Here is a 12,558-nt window from a genome sequence, read left to right on the forward strand (position 1 = left end):
GAAGAATTACCATTCAATGAATATCCAGGTGGTCTGTTTGGCTGACCAGTACATCTCCCATGTAAATGCCAAGTTCCCAGGGTCAGTGCATGACGCGTATGTTATGCGAAATAGCAGCATTCCCTATGTGATGGAACAGCTACAGAGACAGCGTGTGTGGCTAATAGGTGACTCTGGTTACCCCAACCTGCCGTGGCTATTGACCCCAGTGAGGAATCCCAGGACCAGGGCAGAGGAACGGTACAATGAGGCCCATGGGCGTACTAGGAGGGGGATTGAGCGAACCTTTGGGCTCCTGAAGGCCAGGTTTAGGTGCCTGCATATGACAGGTGGATCCCTAATGTACTCACCAAAGAAGGTGTGCCATATCATCGTGGCGTGCTGTATGCTTCACAACCTGGCTTTGCGACGCCAGGTGCCTTTCCTGCAGGAGGATGGTCCAGATGGTGGTGTTGTAGAAGCCGTGGAGCCTGTGGAGAGTGAAGAGGAGGAAGACTCTGAGGACGACACAGACAATAGGGACAGAGTGATACAACAGAATTTCCAGTAACACACAGGTAAGAATCACCCACGCCATTTCACAATTGCTTATAGCCTCCTGCATCTGTACTTTCTGTAGTTCCCCACAAATGTTTTTCATTAATTTTTGCCTTTCCCTTCCCTTCTCAGTGCTGTCTGACTCAGTACCTGACTTCTGCTTGGTTCGCCCATGAAATACAGCGTATTGACATTGGTATGTTGTCATGACTAATTGACAGAACAGAAATTGAACAGTAATATGTAATACATTTGTTAATAATACAGCATGACTCAAAACAGATTTGTGTGCAAAATGTGATTTATTTACAGTGCTAGATATCGGTACATGTGATTCTAAGGGTGATGGGTGGGGGTGGAGGAATATCCATGGCAGAGTCCAGTTCTCAGTCTCACAGGTGCATTGTCCTTTTGCCTGTGGAAGGATGGAGCATAGGCAGTTCATGGTTGGACAGGGTGGCAATGTGGGACAGTGGGAAGACTTGAGGGGGTATGTCCTGCTGGCGGGGGTCTTGACATCCTACTCTGTCTTTTTTTTTGGTCTCAGGCTCCTCTTACGGGGTGGTTGTTCTTCAGCAGGAGGTGGGGTTCTGGGGAGCTGTCGAGGTGTTGGGACCTCCTGTCCACTAGCGCCGGCGGAGGTGGTAGGCTGTTCCTGGTCCGGGCTAGTGACAGGGGCCCTGTGTGGTGCACCATGGTCCCGCAACGCGTCCTCTATCCTGTGGAGGGCCAGGACGATGGTCCCCATTGCGGTCCCGATGATTCTCAGCTCCTCCCTGAACCCCATGTAGCGTTCCTCCTGTTGTGCCTGGATCTCAGTGAACCTGGCCAGTACCGTTGCCATCGTTTCTTGGGAGTGGTGGTATGCCCCCATGAGGGTGGTGAGGGCCTCTTGGAGAGTGGGTTCCCTGGGCCTCTCCTCCCCCCCCTGTCGCACAGCAGCCCTCCGAGCTGCCCGGTTTCCCCCGGCCTCTGTCCCCTGGACGGTGTGCCCGCTACCACTGCCCCCAGGTCCCTGTTGTTGTTGGGGTGTTGGGTTAGCCTGGGTGCCCTGTAGTGGCAGACACACCGCTGATTGAGCTGTCCTAGAGACAGAGGCATGGGCCCGCTGGGTGGGAGCTGTGCTGGTGTCGGCAGAGGGGGTCGGGTCTGGTGTGGCCTGTGGCTGCCTGAGGGGAACCGACTGCCCAGAGGTCCCCGATGGTCCGGGCTGGTCATCAGGTTCACTGTCGACAGAGCTGCTATCCTCAGTGTGGGCCTGTTCCGGTGGCGGGATGGACACTTCTGGACCCTCCTGGCTGGTGTGTTGTCGTTCGGGTCCTGCATGGGGTAAGAGAGTTTGGTTATTGTTTCTGTGTGTGCAATGGCGTGCGTGTTATGGGTGCCCTTGTCCCCCAGTGCAGGCATTCCCTTGAGGGAGGTGTTGTGAGGGTAGTTAGTGGGGGGGGGGAGTTAGTGCAGTGGTCATGTTTAGGTGATGGGTGCCCATGATTTGTGTTGGCATGCAGGAGTTGGTGTTGGGATGGGTGGGTTGTGCTGGTGAGACATTGTCAGGGAGGATGTGTGCTGGGGGGTTGGGGGTGAGGGTGGGGGTGTGGGTTGGCATGCTGGTGGGGTGGGGGGGATATAGTAGTTGAGATTGGACTTACCAGAGTCCATTCCTCCGGCTACTCCTGCGAGGCCCTGAGGATGCAGGATGTTCAAGACGTCTTGCTCCCACGATGTGAATTCGGGAGGGGTGGGTGGGGGTCCGCCGGCAGTCTTCTGGACCGCGATGTTGTGCCTGGAGACCATCGAACGGACCTTCCCCCGTAGGTCGTTCCATCTTTTGCGGATGTCCTCCCTATTCCTGGGATGCTGTCCCACCGCGTTGACCCTGTCCACGATCCGCTGCCATAGCTCCGCCTTCCTAGCTATACTGGTGTGCTGCACCTGCGAGCCGAAGAGCTGGGGTTCCACTCTTAGGATTTCCTCCACCATGACCCGGAGTTCTTGGTCCGAAAAGCGTGGGTGCCTTTGGGGTGCCATGGGGTGGTGTGGGTGAGGTGTGGGGTGGTGTATGTGATGATAAGTATGTTGGTGAGTGGTGCTTTGTGCTACTATGTGGTGTGTGTGATGAAGTAGTGTGCCTCAGTGTGTCTTGCTTTGGATTGTCTGCTGTGTCTCTCTCTCCTTCTCTCAGTAATTATGGTCGCAGGGGTTTGTGGGTGATGTGGGTGTGTGTTTTATAGTTGGTTGATTGTGTGGGAGTGGTGTGTGTATGTGTATCAGGTGTGTGTATTTCAAATTGTCCAATGTGGCTGTGTTTTGGTGCTGTGTGTGTATTCTGACCGCGGCGGTGTGTAGCGCCAATGGAATACCGCGTTTGAATGACCGCCGTGTGGATTCGTGGGTCGTAATGGTATGGGCGTATTTCTGTTGGCGTGACGGTGGAGGTTTGGTCATCTCCAGTTTCTCGCTGCCCGCTGATGTGGCGGGCTGCAGTGGAGGACGGAATTTTGGAGGTTTGGCCGTTGTGGGTCAGAATGACCGTGGCGGTTAACCGCGGCCGCGGCGGTGTTATGGCGGTCTTCTGACCGGCGGTAAGGGCCTTTTACCGCCGAGGTCAGAATGACCCCCAATGTGTTCCATAATGTAACAGCTATTCTGAAGAAAGCTAATGAGGCTCTTTGCAAACAAGGCCCTGACAGAAAATATTTCTAACCTGATCGAAAAATCTGGTCTGGATGATAATAGCGTAGTGTCGCTAACAAAAAAAAAGAGGAGGAGGACCATGTATACATTTATGGGCAAGGTAAAGAGGTTGATTTAGAGTTTGGCAGTAAGAACACTCTGCTGCAATTGCAGCAGGGTAACCTGCCTATCAAGTCAAAGGTCTGCCCACCTGATTTACAAATGCGAGTAACTTAAGTATGAAGGCATTGGAGGAAATACTCCTCCAACGGCCTGACTAAATAATGGCGCACATGTTTGACTATTTAACCACCCTCTCAATTTATAGTGAGCAGTTGAATTGTTAGTTTTCAATATCCGTCACCGCTAGCTAAAATCTAGCTGTAAGGGCAGTGAAAACTATCAAATCACTCTCATACTATGAGTAACAGCTTCCCTGGTGTGGGTGTCATCACTTTTTGTATTTTCACAAACTTTTGTTTCTAAAAATATCAAAACATGTTAAAGGGTTGTCGGACGGTACTGTGAAAATGTTCTTAAAAATCTATATTTTTGTGCAACAAATAATAGTGAGCATTAACGATTTTTATGCTAGATCCAAAGTGTAAATGATGAATTAATATGACGACTGCTGAAACAAATTTAACATAAGGAATACAAGTGTTGTTATCAATGTAAATTAGTTATGCCACATTTAGGTGAAAACTCCATAAATAGGATGCTGATTTTGTCATTCACTCCTGTGTTCACCCTCTTCAATAAGATTACCCTGCTTATCTTTTTTTCACAGGATGTGCAAAAGCCAGACACCAAATGTAATGTTTATCTTGCTGTCAAAAATGCAAGGCTTTAAAATAACTTTTAGCACTCCTGATATGTTTCAACATCCAAGGTTTTACCTCTGTAGTTCAACTGGAAGAATGATTCCTATTAATTTGTGTAACCTGCCATTTTTTAAATGTTTCATGTTTTGTTTGAACATCTCCAGATGGCAGTAGCACAGAAGATGGGGGATACTTTATTAGAATTGGATAGTGCTTAGTTATTAAGATATTAACGTTACTTCTTCTGACTTACTGTAAAGTTGTTTTTTGTGATCATGCTATGAAGAATCTGTATTTTAAGGAGTTTGAAATACAAGAATTGTTTCTAAGAGCCCCTTGCTTCTCGGGTGAGACAGATTTTTTTTCTGATGATTCGCCAGAGCTATTAGGGATGCTGTCCAATCCTTTAAAGATTTTGCTGCTCATTTAGTACATAGAATAAATTTTGATTTTTTACTGCTCTGTGATAATTTGACCCTTTATGGCATTCATTCTTTACCACTTGATTTGAATATTTGTTGTTATAAAATCCTATAACTTTTCCATTTGATCTGGAGCACAATTATTGAGTGGTCTATTTATTGTTCTCCTTTGCTAACCTGATGTCGGGAAGTGTGCCATTTTGTGCAGTTTGTTTCAATGAGAAAACCGTATAAGGAAAATGTAGGAGTTTTTCAATTTTGGGGTGTCCTTAAATATTGGGGTACAGGTTTTGCTACTAGAGTACCATCATGTTGATGGAACATCTTTCAAACTTTTAATGCATTGCCAGGAAACTTCTTTATTTGCTGGGTTGGCAGGTGTGAGTGACCACTCATCTCCTGCCCTCAGCCCAGATGGCCCATTAGGATATGCATGCTCCCTTTGTGTCACTGTCTAGAGGAGAGGTGCAAACAGCCCAGCTGTCAAACTGATCCTGACAGGGAATCCACAAACAAGCAGACTCACAGAATGGTTTAAGCAAAAAAGCCTACTTTCTAAAAGTAGCATTTTCAAACAGACAATCAAAAAAACAACTTCACTAAAAGATGTATTTTTAAATTGTGAGTTCAGAGACTCCAAACTCCATATGTCTACCTACTCGCTTTAATAATAGTTAAAGGCAGCCCCCAGGTTAACCTATGAGTGAGATAGGCCTTGCAACAGTGAAAAACAAATTTGGCAGTATTTCACTGTCAGAACACGTAAAACACATAAGTACATGTCCCACCTTTACCATACAGTGCGCCCTGCCCATGGGGCTACCTAGGGCCTACCGTAGGGGTTCCTTACATGTATAAAATTGGAATTAGCAGTTTAAAACTACACACACAGACACTGCAGTGACAGGTCTGAGCCATGTTTACAGTGCTACTAAAGTGAGTGGCACAACCAGTGCTGCAAGGCCCACTAGTAGCATTTGATTTACAGGCCCTGGGCACCTCTAGAGCACTTTACTAGGGACTTACTAGCAAATCAAATATGCAAATCATGGATAAGCCAATATACACATATAATTTGTAGAGAGAAAACACACACACGTTAGCACTGGTGAGTCCAGCACACAGAAACAACCTGGGTAGTAGAGGCAAAAGGTTAGAGGAGACCATGCCTATGATGCCAAGTCTAACAGAAAGCCTGTAACAGAAGGGACTTTTTAGAACTGCCTAGGGGTATGACTTATATATTGTGACATTTATAAAATGGGCCTATAGTGATTAGATTAAACTATATTAAAGGTGACATTTGAAGTAAAGTACAGTTTTTGCTCCAATTAGGCCTACCACTGAGGTACTACTCTGGGGCTAAACATGCATCCAGTGTGTAAATCTACAATCCTTAGCATCCTGTTGAAGGGTCTTGCATGTGTCTCTAGGGCTTCTATGGACTAGCCCTTGACTACGCTGCCTCAAAGGTGCATTCAAAAAGCCAAGAGTCTCTAGGATATGGGAAGTGCATGTGCTGCTGGTTCACTTTGGGGGGGCTATGGAAAAGCCCCCCCCCCCAAGAGAGTCCCTAGAGACCACGCAGAGGAATGGCATGGCACCGGAAGCCAGAAACCCAGCTTTCTGCAAAGTTTGTGCCTTTATAGGTGAGGAAGGCTTCCACACACTGTGCATGGAATGCTGCACACATAAGAATCCAGTGGGGGCTGCAGGGGCCTTGGAACTCTCACATCTCCCAACCAAAAATGGGACCAGGGTGCCCTATCGGGCAAGAGCACACAGTACTGCTGAAAAAAAGGAACATTTTGCTCAAGGCTGCACAGCATGCAAAGAGTGGACAAAACCACTTGCAACAAATTAAAGCAGCATGTGAATGGAGCACCCTGTAAAGCTCCATGAGGGGGCTGAAATTTGCATATGTTTCTCATAGCTTCTCAAGGAGGGGCACAGCCTGACCAACAACTTGTTACCCAAGTGTTGTTGGGGTTTGAAGAAGTTCAAGTATCCCTCCCCAGAGTATGTTTCACAAACATCACCCTACCTTACCAAGGGAATTGAATACCTAACCGAGGGAGAGGATAGCCATTGTTTTAAAGCACTCTTGACACTTGAGTTTTTGCTTTTGGGATATAGAGTATGGTGGTGTCCTGTGGTTGGTACTGCATCAGTAGTCTAATACATGTTAAGAAAAAAGATTCACAGGCAAACATGTTGAATTTTATTTAAAATATCAATTTCAACAATGTGATGTTTTTCATTAAATCACACTTTTAATGACATTGGAAGTGTTCTCAATGGTTTTAATGATAATACACTTTCAAATGTAACATGTGCCTGCTTTTTTTACTGTAGTGATATTCAGACAAAGTGAGTAGGCCTGCCTTATTGATAATGACACCCCCTTATAATGTGCATCTAATATAGGTAGGGGATATGTTGTGATTATGGGTTTCAGGACCTACTAGGGGTGCAGTACGGTATAAGGGTGTCGCCAAAAGTATTTCTATCTAACTGACTATATATATCTGTAATTTAATGCATACTATTTTGTAGTGAGTATCTAATAAATTACTTTTTCTTTTTATGTAGAAAAAACACTACTGGACAATCATTTATTGAGTGAGAAAAGTGCTACAATGGGGTACTTCGTTCTGAGTCAAAAGGCAATTTAGACTAGCTAGTGCTTCATACTTACTAACAACTCTGTAGAAACAAATTTCTTTATTGCAATGCACATGTTCATAATCAGTGCCTTGTACCCAAGTGACTGTTAATGGACTATCTAGGGGAAAAGAATGCCGAGCAGTATATTTTACTCCTTTCCATATTCTTTGCTTCATACATGATTGCAATGACTGCATGTTTCATGAAAAAAACAAGAAATGCAGCATGGCCTCGTATTTTACACACACATAAAGGGCTTGGCCTAGATGTTGGCTGCAACGGTCCTGCTATCAACTTTTTGACTGACAACCAGTCCGCCTCCCCAATGACTTGCCTACATACATAAATGTTGGCAGCCCCAGAGATGACTGCCGTTCCCACCAAGAAACACCATCTGCGTTGATGGCACAAAAGGTCAAAATGGCTGACACCTGTCTCGCCATGCAGATTTGGATGTGCCTTACTGCCAAAATAAAGTGTTGGTCCAACCTCCATGTTTGAGGTGCCATATTTGAGGGGACAGGGTGTGAAAACGTTCCTTTTTTGACCATTTCACCCTCATCTTCCGATGGCCACGACTGGACAACACCTGCCATCGCTTCTGCCACTGACCCTTCGGAGAACAAACAACCCCCTTTTCCGGACTCGAAGATATGGATGCCGCATTGCCAAGGTACATTGGGTGGGCACTGCACAGGAGGTCAGGGCCTCTGCAGACATATACATGTCAAGGTAATTTTTAATGACTCTGACATGCATATGTGGGGTACACAATGGTGTCACGCCTGGCTGGGGACACACTAGCACAATATGCTTATCGCACACATACACAACTGTCGTTGTGGTATCATTATTCATTCAATGCTGCTACCTCAGTAAAGGTACACTCACACTGGAGAATGGTGTACATGTGTGCCCATTGCAAGGGGACATTTATGGTTAGGTTTGTGCTATTTGTTGTGTTTGTGTCTTAGTTTGAGTATGTGTGTATGTGTGTGTGTGTGTGGTTTGGCTGTTTGAGGCGGAGGAGTTGGAGTAGGTGGTGTGGTTGTGACTGTATGTCTGTCACTTGCATGTGAGACCAATGTTGTTGTGTTGCAGTGTGACACATTCAGGTGAGTGTTCGTGTTTGGTGGTTGGTGTTGTACTATGTGCAGTTGTGCTTGTATGCAAGTGTGTTTGTGTAGCTGGGTGTGTAGTTCTGTTGTTTGTTGTTGTTATGTCATGCATGGGTGCAGTGCAATGGTGTGTGTATGTTGTGTCATGAATGCATGTCAATTTTTGTTTTCTTGATGCATGGGTTGTGTTGGAATGGCAATGTGTTATTGTTTATTTGTGGTGTAGTGTGTAGTGCGGGGGCACAAATATGGCTAAGGGACAGTGAGTGTGTGTCACTTACCTCTATTTCATAGCCCCTGACATTATCCGCAGCTGTCTCACTCCGTCAGCAATCCATTGCCATTCAATCCGCTTGCAGGACTGTAACATCTAAATATGGCGAGTGAGACACAGTTGACTTGGCAGGCTTTTCAGGTACACCGTCGATACGGCATAGCGGTGTAATCACCTAGATCTAAATCAGGCCCAAAGTATGTTAACACATCTTGTGATATTGAGATTCTTGTGCATCGTACTACACCTACGTAATGCCTGTACTGGGTCATGTGTTTTTTACGGTCTAGTACATTCAACATTTGTTGATGGCATGTAGAAGATAGACTGAGCAATATAAAGAAATGGTTTTGGCAAACATGAAGTGTTTATCATTTAAGAAGATAGTCATCATTAATGTAGAGTAATACTGCAATACTGCTTTTTTCAAAAACTTACTTTTTATGGGATAGATGATCTAATGCGTGTTTGTGATTCTACATGTCATTGATACCGACGTCATGAGCCTAACTCAAGTATGATATTATCAATTACCCTAAATTAATGCACACTGTGTTGCTAAAAAGGAGTACAGTAAAATACCAATTTGCCAAAATAAATGAGAGTTGTGTAGTATTATATATTATAACAGTCATTTAATGAAAGTCATCCATGGGAGTGAGACATGAGGTGAACGAAGTGCATTAAATATACAATTGTGAATTAATTGGTTGCTTTATCTTTCCCTGCAGTGGTGCATGAGGCACAATATGTTTGTGACCATATGTTAATTACTGTGAGTGTATCCATCAGGGTACCAGCTGATTTTCATTGAGAAAAGGGCCATGGTGTGGTTGTGCAATAAAAATAATCAATGTGTTAATTATAGTTTTAGCACCCAGGAAAATTCAGTCAGTAGTTATTTATTTATTTTTTGCCCAAGAAATTAGGTTAGCCGGGAAAAGTGAACTTAAAAAAAAATGAACTTTCATGTGTGATTATTCTGACAGTTGTCTTAAAACAGCAACCCTGATCTTCATACGTGCCTTGTTAGGAAGAACATTTTGTGAGCCCTTTTGTTTGTGAGCCCTTTTGTTCATTACTAGTTCAATTAAATAAATAGTTTAAATAGTTTAATTACCTTTGCTTTTTTTTCAAATAAAAGAATGTTGAAAGGAATATATTTTTGAGCATTTTCACGGACAAACATATGCATTAGACCAGTGGTCTGAGGACCCTTGGGGTCCCAGAGGCCTACTCAGGGGGTTTGCATGGGTTTTATAAAATTAAATGAAATAAACCTGAATAATTTAAAATTATTAAAGTTCATACAAGTAATGAAGCAAAATAGAAAATGTAAAAGCTGTTTTTTACATTTCATTATGAATTAAATAAAATACTTTAATATTTAAGCATTTGTTCGGTACATATTTAGTATATACGTTTATTGGTAGTTTTGTGTATTGTTTTCAGGTTCAAATCCTTGAAAGTGCTTTGACAGTGGGTCCTCAGCTTCCAATAACAGTTCAGTGGGGGTTCACAGAGGTCAAAAGGTTAAGAACAACTGCATTAGATAATATATTACCTTCACAATAACTTTTATTTATGTTAACAATGGGTAGTTATAGTTAGGTCTGCGTTTCCATATGAAACGCAATTTTTGTTTGCCTATAACTTTGGTGTCATTTGATAAATTTTCACAAACCTTTTAAAAAGTCTCATCCACCTCATCCATCTCAGCTCCTTTCTGGAAAGTTTCAGAATGGAGCTTCGAGCGAGGGCCAAGAAACAGTGGAGGTCCCAAAACACTTTTTCCTAATTTATTTTTCCCCAGGAAAATTGAACAGCAATCTTGCAAATACTGCTGAATGGAATCCACTCAATTTGACGGGAAGATCTTGGTCCAGAAAGTTGGCTTTTTGTGATTCGGTGTAATCTGTAGTTTTTGAGACAATAAGGGTCAAACACTTTGTATTTCAAGCCACAGAGGATCTGTGGGGCCAATAGAACTCAAAATTAGATCTGATTGGCTGCCACCGCATCAACAAAGATGTGGTGGCAACCATTTTAAGACCTGCAAAGAAGGTTTAAAAAAAAAATAAGGGGAATGGAGAATGATACCCTGCCACCCTAGGCATGATGGAGATCCCAATGGGCCAAACGCCATGCTTTAAAAAAAATATATGTCACTTTGAATTCCCAGTGGATCCATGAATCAATGGTAAAATTCAAATAAATGCTTCAAAAATATCCCCCCCCAGGGTGGCCATGGAAGAAAGTGTGCAGTCCTCTCCCCATACCTTCTTGAGGCCATGGGAACCCAATACCCTATGGTCAATGCTAAATAAAGGGGGAGGAGGGCATGCTGACACCTTCTCTGAGCCTTCCTGAGGCCCGAGAGACACCATTTTCAATGCCAATGCAAAATTAATGTGGAGGTGGCATCAGACCTCCTCACTAAGAAGGCACATAGACCCCTTACCATAGGGCTGAAATTTTAATTAAGGGGAGGTGCTTCGAAAGACCCAGGGACTCCATCCCCCTGGGACTGCTATTTTAAAAGGAGAGGGGGATGTGGGCGCCCCTCATCTAGCTTTAAAAGCCCCCCAGGACACCATGTCCTGAGGCCAGCTCAATTCTTATATCCAAGGGAGTCTACTCTTGTGAAACTGTTTCTCTGCCCACAAGAGTGCAGACAGGGAAGACTTGTAAGCTCTTACCCAGCAGGTGCTGTATAAATGCTCACTCCAGTTGGGAGCACACATTTATTTCCCTGCTCGTGCTCTTGTGGACATGGAAACCGAGATATCTTCTGCCTAGCAGGAATACAGTAAATCTGGCTCCTGCTGTACCCAGGATCACTGCATGCCGGGGACACTGTAGGGCTTCAGCGGCCACGGGCCTCCACCCACAGATCCCAACTTAGGCCCTGGGGCTGGCAGGGGAGCCGGTGGGGCCACAGGGGCCCTGGGGCTCCTTCACAGTCCCCAATGAAAACAAAGGTATGGGATGTCCAAGGTGGGTCTGTAACACCCACAATAATATTTAAAAAATGAAAAAGGGAAAAATTAATAATAAATAAGCAGCAAGACCACCCAATAATGCCCTAGGGCTTTTCTCAAGTCCATATTTTCTTGCTGGTTGTGCCGATAGAAGAGGCAGGGGTACCACCAAATTATGCTTTAATGTTGCGGGCTGCAGAGAGTGCACCACTCCTCCATTAACATTAAAGAAAGAAACAGTAAGGCCAATATTTATACTTTTTTAGTGCCGCATTTGCGCCGTTTTTTGATGCAGAAACAGCGCAAACCTACAAAATACAATTGTATTTTGCAAGTTTGCGCAGTTTTTGTGTCAAAAAATGATGCAAATGCAGTGCTACGAAAGTATAAATATGGGCCTAAGACTACTGGGGCATTAAATCCATGACTTCGGGAGGGCATTGAACGTCTATATTTGTTATTACCTAAAATAACATGTCCATCACTGTGTGCAACTTTGGGTTGGCTCAGGCCCAAACCTCCACATGCATCCACCACTAACTTTTGGAGTTTCCTCTGAGACCACCCAAAAGGCCCAGGGGTCAGGGTACACCTATCCCAAGATGGCGGTTGCAACTAGTTCTTCAGATTCCAGCCAGCCAGTCACAACACTTGTTTGAGCTTGCAAATCCATCATGGATCATCTGCGGATTCTCAGTTGTGTGAAATATATGTGAATTTTGAGATCCCCTCGACCTCCAAAATGCTCAGAGGGAGAGGCATTCTGTGCCTTCCAATACATATAAAATTGGGGCCAGGAGATGGAGACCCTTGGCTTTCATAAGTCTCAGGGAGGAGGGCTGCATGTCCTCCTACTCATTTAAATGGTATCATGTCCAGGGAATTAGGGCCTTGTATTGGTTTGAGATGGTGGGAGCGCACGCTCCCCTCCCCATAACACTGCATCAACCCTCCTGGGCCCTGGTCTACACCAAAGTCTCTTCTTTAACAATGGCGGGAGCACCATTCTTTTATTTTCAGATTTACAGCTGACCCAGTTGATTTCAATCGTAAATATTTGAT

The sequence above is a fragment of the Pleurodeles waltl genome, chromosome 8, assembly GCF_031143425.1.
Source record: "Pleurodeles waltl isolate 20211129_DDA chromosome 8, aPleWal1.hap1.20221129, whole genome shotgun sequence".
Taxonomy (NCBI): domain Eukaryota; kingdom Metazoa; phylum Chordata; class Amphibia; order Caudata; family Salamandridae; genus Pleurodeles; species Pleurodeles waltl.